The sequence below is a fragment of the Trichechus manatus genome, unplaced genomic scaffold (assembly GCF_000243295.1).
Source record: "Trichechus manatus latirostris isolate Lorelei unplaced genomic scaffold, TriManLat1.0 scaffold00029, whole genome shotgun sequence".
In the NCBI taxonomy this organism is placed as follows: Eukaryota; Metazoa; Chordata; class Mammalia; order Sirenia; family Trichechidae; genus Trichechus; species Trichechus manatus.
In genome coordinates, this window is record NW_004443965.1 from 6,551,684 (window position 1) to 6,558,727 (window position 7,044).

A 7,044-nucleotide genomic window follows, 5' to 3' on the forward strand; every position below is an offset into this window, starting at 1 on the left:
TCTGCACCCCATCTTTCTGCTGCTCCATCAGGGACTCTCTGTTGTGTTCCCTGTCAGGGCAGTCACTGATGGTAGCTGGGCACCATCTAGTTCTTCTGGTCTCAGGCTGATGAAGTCTCTGGTTTATGTGGCCCTTTCTGTCTCTTGGGCTAATACTTTCCTTCTGTCTTTGGTGTTCTTCATTCTCCTTTACTCTACGTGGTTGGGAACAACTGATGCATGCAACTGATGGCTGCTTGCAAGCTTTTTAAGATCCCAGACGCCACTCACCAAAGTAGGATGCAGAACATTTTCTTAATAAGCTTTGTTATGCCAATTGACCTAGATGTCTCCTGAAAGCATAGTCCCCAGACCCCTACCCCCGCTACTCTGTCTCTCAAAGTATTTGATTGCATTCAGGAAACTTCTTAGCTTTTGTTTAGTCCAGTTGTGCTGACTTCCCCTGTAGTGTGTGATGTCCTTCTCCTCACCTGAGATGATTCTTATCTACTATCTAGTTAGTAAATAATCCTCACCCTCCCTCCCCACCCTCATAATCATCAAAGAATGTTTTCTTCTGTGTTTAAACCTTTTTTGAGTTCTTATAATAGTGGTCTTATACAATATTTGTCCTTCTATGAGTGACTAAATTCACTCAGCATAATAAGTTCCAGCTTCTTCCATGTTATACGATGTTTCATGGCTTCATTGTTGTTCTTTATCATTGCGTAGTATTCCGCTGTGTGGATATACCACAATTTGTTTATCCATTCGTCCATTGATGGGCACCTAGGTTTTTCCCATCTTTTTGCTATCGTGAACAGTGCTGCAATGAACATGGGTGTGCATATATCTATTCGTGTGACAGCTCTTATGTCTCTAGGATTATTCCAAGGAGCAGATAGCTGGATCATACAGTACTTCTATTTCTAGCTTTTTAAGGAAGCGCGAAATCGATTTCCAAATTGGTTGTGCCATTTTACATTCCCACCAACAGTGTATAAGTATTCCAATCTCTCCACAACCTCTCCAGCGTTTATTATTTTGTGTTTTTTGGATTAAGGCTAGCCTTGTAGGGGTGAGATGATATCTCATTGTAGTTTTGATCTGCATTTCTCTAATGGCTAATGATTGTGAGCATTTCTTCATGTGTCTGTTAGCGGCCTGAATATCTTCTTTGGTGAAGTGGTGGTTCATATCTTTTGCCCATTTTTTTAAATTGGGTTATTTGTCTTTCTGTTGTTGAGGTTTTGCAGAATCTTGTAGATTTTAGAGATTAGACGCTGACCGGATTTGTCGTAGCCAAAATTTTTTTCCCAGTCTGTAGGTTGTCTTTTGACTCTTTTGGTGAAGTCTTTTGATGAGCATAAGTGCTTGATTTTTAGGGGCTCCCATTTATCCAGTCTCTCTTCTGGTCCTTGTGCATTGTTACTTATGGTTTGTATTGTGTTTATGCCATGTATTTGGGCTCCTAGCATTGTCGCTATTTTTTCTTTCATGATCTTTATCATTTTTTATTTTACATTTAAGTCTTTGATCCATTTTGAGTTAGTTTTTGTGCATGGTGTGAGGCATGGGTCTTTTTTCAGTTTTTCGCAGATGGATATCCAGTTATGCCAGCACCATTTGTTAAAAAGACTGTCTTTTCCTCAATTAATGGACTTTGGGCCTTTGTCAAATATCAGCTGCTCATAGCTTCTATCTGGATTCTCAACTCTGTTCCACTGGTCTATGTATCTGCTGTTGTACCAATATCGGGCTGTTCTGACTACCGTGGCAGTATAATAGTTTCTAAAATCAGGCAGTGTGAGGCCTCCCACTTTATTCTTCTTAAGTAATGCTCTATTTATTCAGGGCCTCTCCCTTTCCGTATGAGGTTGGTGATTTGTTTCTCCATCTCACTAAAAAATGCCAGTGGAATTTGGATTGGGATTGCATTGTATCTGTAGATTGCTTCCACACCAAAACCTTCTGTTGCCAGTTTTAGAGCAAATGTGTGTAGCTTCCCTAGAGTAGACAATCTACCTAACCAGAGATGCTAAACACATCAACATTCCTTAGAAACGGAATCCCAACTTTGGAGTATCATTTGTATTAGATCTGCTTGATATTGGTTCCCAGTTTTCATTTTCTGTGTTTAAACTTGCCTGGCACTAAATAGTGTGAGTCATTAGCTACCCTCCCACAATGTTTGTGGTATTTAGTATTGTGTTAAACAAACGTGACATCAAAATGGTGAGTTTTAATCCTAAAGTGGCATGAAAGTAGCTTCTTTTAAATCCATTAGGTGATCTACCTGCTTCAGGTATTCAGGTTACCACTCCTCTATTCAAAGCCCTCCAAAGACAGTACTATATTCCATGAACTTGCCTAATAATTTCTGTTGGAAACTAATGGTGGTGATACCAGGGCTCATATGAAATGAAATTAAGTTGTATTCAAAGTAGGTGTGAGATACTACAGATTCTGGGCAGAAAGCTCCACATTTGTTTTTCAAGAGACCATAGATTTGTAATCAAGTTCCTAATGTTATGGGAGACCTACTCTGCCTTTTGTTGTTACTAACCTGTACTGGTATTTTGGACTTACAAGTTGTCTTAGTTATCTAGTGCTGCTACAACAGAAATACCACAAGTGGATGGCTTTAACAAAGAGAAATTTATTCTCTCACAGTCTAGGAGGCTAGAAGTCTGAATTCAGGATGTCAGATCCAGAGGAAGACTTTCTGTCAGCTCTGGTGGGAGATCCTTGTCATCAATCTTCCCCTGGTCTAGGAGCTTCTCAGCACAGGTACCCTGGGTCCAAAGGATGCGCTCCCCTCCTGGTTCTTCATTCTTGGTGGCATGAGGTCCTTCTGTCTCTCCACTTGCTTCTCTCTTTTATATCTCAAAAGAGATTGACTCAAGATACAACCTAATCTTGTAGATTGAGTCCTGCCTCATTAACGTAACTGCCTTTAATCCTCCTTCATCAATAACATCATAGAAGTAGGATTTACAACACACAGAAAAATCACATCAAATGACAAAATGGTGGATAATCACATAATACCATGAATCGTGGCCTAGCCAGGTTGACACACATTTTTTGGGGACACAATTCAATCCATAACAGAAGTTAAGAGGAGAGGTCAACATGGCACTATAGACAGAAGCACCATTCCGTTCCTCCACAGCAAAGACCAAAAAACTAAGTAAAACAGAGACAAACATCAATCCTGGAACCCTAAGCATCAAATGAAGAGATAAAGAACTCAGCTAACCACCGAATGAATTAAGAAACCAACAGAGTACAGAGAGTGAGGAGAGATATGTGCGGAGGTCCCCTATCAGCTAATGCAGCATGGATTCGCCATCTTGGATTCCTGTCAGAGATCAGTGAACAGGGAGTATGGGAAAGCAGGTTCATGGAGGTCCCAGCAGAAGACAGAGCACCCAGTAACCAGCAATATATGCTTTCCCACTCCCCACCCTTTTTCCCTTCTGCTCGGCCTCCTCTGCTTCCCTCCAGCCACTGTCTTTTGGCTGGGAGGCACTGGCTTCGGCCCCATGCAGCTTGGATTCACCGCACCCATACTGGCCGGCTCCCTGAGTGCCATTTATTTGTTGCTGGTGTTGCTTTTTTCGACTTCTTTTGGTTTCTCCTATGCCTCTCACCACCTCCTCCCTTCTTTCTCTCAAACACCTGGCTCCATATGCCATCTTTGCTTCTTCTTAAAATGCCGCAAAGCACTGCTGTAGTGGAGAACTGTTTTCTTGACCCACACCACCATGCTGGTGGGATCCCCAGGGCTTTTTGTTTGTTTGTTTTGTTCTGTTTATTTGTTTGTTTTTTCTTTTTACAGCTTGGGAGCCCCTTATAGCCAGGCTGTACTGCTTGGCTTGGGAGCCACTTCCTTGGTCTGTGCAGCCGTGCCTGTGGGATCCCTGGAGGCATTTCTTTTTTTTCTCTTTTCTCCTTTTTGTCTTTCTTCATTTCTCAGTTTCTTGTCTCTCTATACTTGCCTTCTTTTCCTGTCTCCTGAATACCTGGCACTGTGTGACATCTCTACCCCTTCTAGCCAAGCTGTACTTTGAAGCCTGGGAGCCACTTCCCCAGTCTTCACAGCAGCACTGTCCCTGGGGGACTCTTCTTTTCTTTTTCTTTTTTTCCCTGATTTTTATTTATTTATTTTTTCCTTCTTGTTTTTCTCCATTTCCCAGTTTCTAATCTCTCCACTCCAACAGCAAGCTCCCTTAGCACTCTTTTTGTTTGTTTGTTTTTGGCTCCTGTTTCTCTCTCCTCTCTCTCCTCTTTCCCATACCCATCTTAGCTCCACACATCACAATCTCCTCCCTCCTTCCTGCCTACCTTCACTCTGCACTGAACGTCACACCCTCAAGCAGCACAGGCACGGCCTACCAGAACCTGCCCTGAACTGATTCCTGGCCCACCCTGTTGGCCCTAATACGTGCCACAAACAACCCAGCCCAGCACCTCCCCCTCAGCTGGACCTGCCCTGCTGCACCATAGCTGAGCGACTGGCCCTGCCCATTGAACAAGGAGGTGAAAAGTATCTTGCCCACAGGTGAGCAAACAACAAAGAACGTACAGCCCGCCTGCTCAGATATAACCAAATGAAACAAAAAGCAGGATGAAACAAACAAATCTACAATAAATAAATGAAGAAAATAACAACTGAATGTCCCAAAGACAGCAGACAATATCAAAACATTAAAAAAAAGGACAGGATGGCTCCAGTAGGTGTCCAAAATAAAACACCAGATGAGTTTCCAGTAGAAGAAAAGGCACTAGAACTACCTGATGGGGATTAAAATCTCTAATATTCAGAGCCATCCAAGAGTTGAAGCAAAAAGCAGGTATAATGAGGAAAAAATAGACCAATTACTGGAAAAGGCAGACAAATTCATGAAAATATAGACAAAAAAATGGAAGAGTTCAGGAAAATAATACAGGAACAAATGCCAAAATAAATTCACAACTAGAAATCATACAAAAACAATAATTACAAATCCAAAAGATAAACAACAATATTTCGGAAATGGACAGTGTCATAGAAGGGCTGAGGAGCAGGTTTGAAACGATGGAATACAGGATCAGTGAACTTGAAGACAAACACTTGGATACAACTCTGGGAAGAAAATCAGAAAAAAGAACGAAGAAAAAGGAAGAAACCCTGATAATGATGTGGGATACAATCAAAAGCAAAAATTTGCAAGTGATCAGAGTTCCAGAACAGCAGGAGAAAACAGAAAATACAGAGAAGATCATAGACCAATTGCTGACAGAAAACTTCCCTAATATCATGAAAGATGAAAGGCTGACAATCCAAGAAACTCAACGAACCCCATATAGGATAGACTCCAAAAGAAAATCACCAAGGCATATCATAATCACACTCGCTAAAACCAAAGACAAAGAAAGAATCCTGAGAGCAGTTAAAGAAAAATGAAAAGTCACATACAGAGGAGAAACAATAAGACTAAGTTCGGATTATTCAGCAGAAACCATGCAGGCAAGAAGGCAATGGGATGACATATATAAAACCTTGAAAGAAAAAAATTGCCAACCAAGAATAATATATCCTGCAAAACTCTCATTCAAATATGATGGTGAAATTAGCACATTTCCAGATAAACAGAAATTAAGGGACTATGTAAAAACCAAACCAAACTTACAAGAATTATTAAAGGGAGTCCTCTGGTCTGAGAACAAACAACATCAGACCACAGCCTGAATCTAGGAGCAAGATTGTACCAGCCAGTTACCAACCTAGGAAATGAACTCTCAAGGACTATCCAAAACCAAAAGATTTACAACAGGGGACTAGAGAGGTTAATCTGTAAATGATGACTACGTCAGAACAATAAAGAGGGAATAAATGATATAGTTATAGAACTTCCTAATGGAGAGGAAGGCAAGGTGATACCAAGTAATAATAGACTGGTTCAAACCTAGGAAGGTAAGGGTAAATTTCAAGGTAACCACAAAGAAAGTTAACAAACCTACTCATCAAAATAAAGAAGAAAAACATAAATCTCATAACAGAAATTAAGCTTTTATAATGGATCAACAACTGTATCTCCACCCATTATACCATGGATAGAATTGCAGAATATCCCTCTGGTTGGAGGTACTAAGCAAAAGTCAAATTTGGCATCTGTTAAAATAATACGTTTATGTCAAACGTGAACTCAATATTTTTAGTTCTCCTATTTGTTGATTTTCCATACAATGTGTTTTAAGTAAGAGATTTTATAGTCTAAGAAAAACGTCATTGAGGCAATCTAGTAAATCTGTCTGAGCTCTTCTATTTGGCAACTGACTCGAGAGGATATTTATTTTTAGATTGAGATAACCAGAAAATACCCCATTCATTCAAGTGCCAACCTAAAGCAATATTGGACTCCTGAGGGGTGGTAGGGTGGTGGAATCTGTCTCCATTCCACCTCCTGCCAGAGCCCATCTCTTGGCCTCCATCTCTATGCCATGTCCGTGTCTGTCACTTGCAAGGCACTGTCAGGCTCTGGATTTACAGCTGTGACGGAAACATAGCTCTGTCTTCTGGAGCTTACACTCTATCTTAACCTGTTATTAAGTCCTGATTTCTGAAACAGAGGCAACAGTTTTTCAAAAAGCTAGCCAACAGTAAGATAATCCAATGCTAATCAAAATAAAAATATAGACAACTTTCATCATTCAAAGTTCTTTGGTTTTCCTCTTGGAATGTTTGAGAAGTACCACAGATACCAACTTAACCACAGTCAAAATTATAAATGTTTCAGCAGGAATGTTGTTGTTGTTGTTAGGTTCTGTCAAGTCGATTCTGTTCATAGCAACCCTAGGTACAACAGAACGAAACACTGTCCAGTCCTGCACCATCCTCACAATCGTTGTTATGCTTGAGCCCATTGTTGCAGCCACTGTGTCAATCCATCTCATTGAAGGTCCTCCTCTTTTTTGATGATCCTCTACTTTACCAAGCATGATGTCCTCCTCCAGGAACTAGTCCCTCCTGATTATATGTCCAAAGTATGTGAGATGAAGTCTTGCCATCCTTGCTTC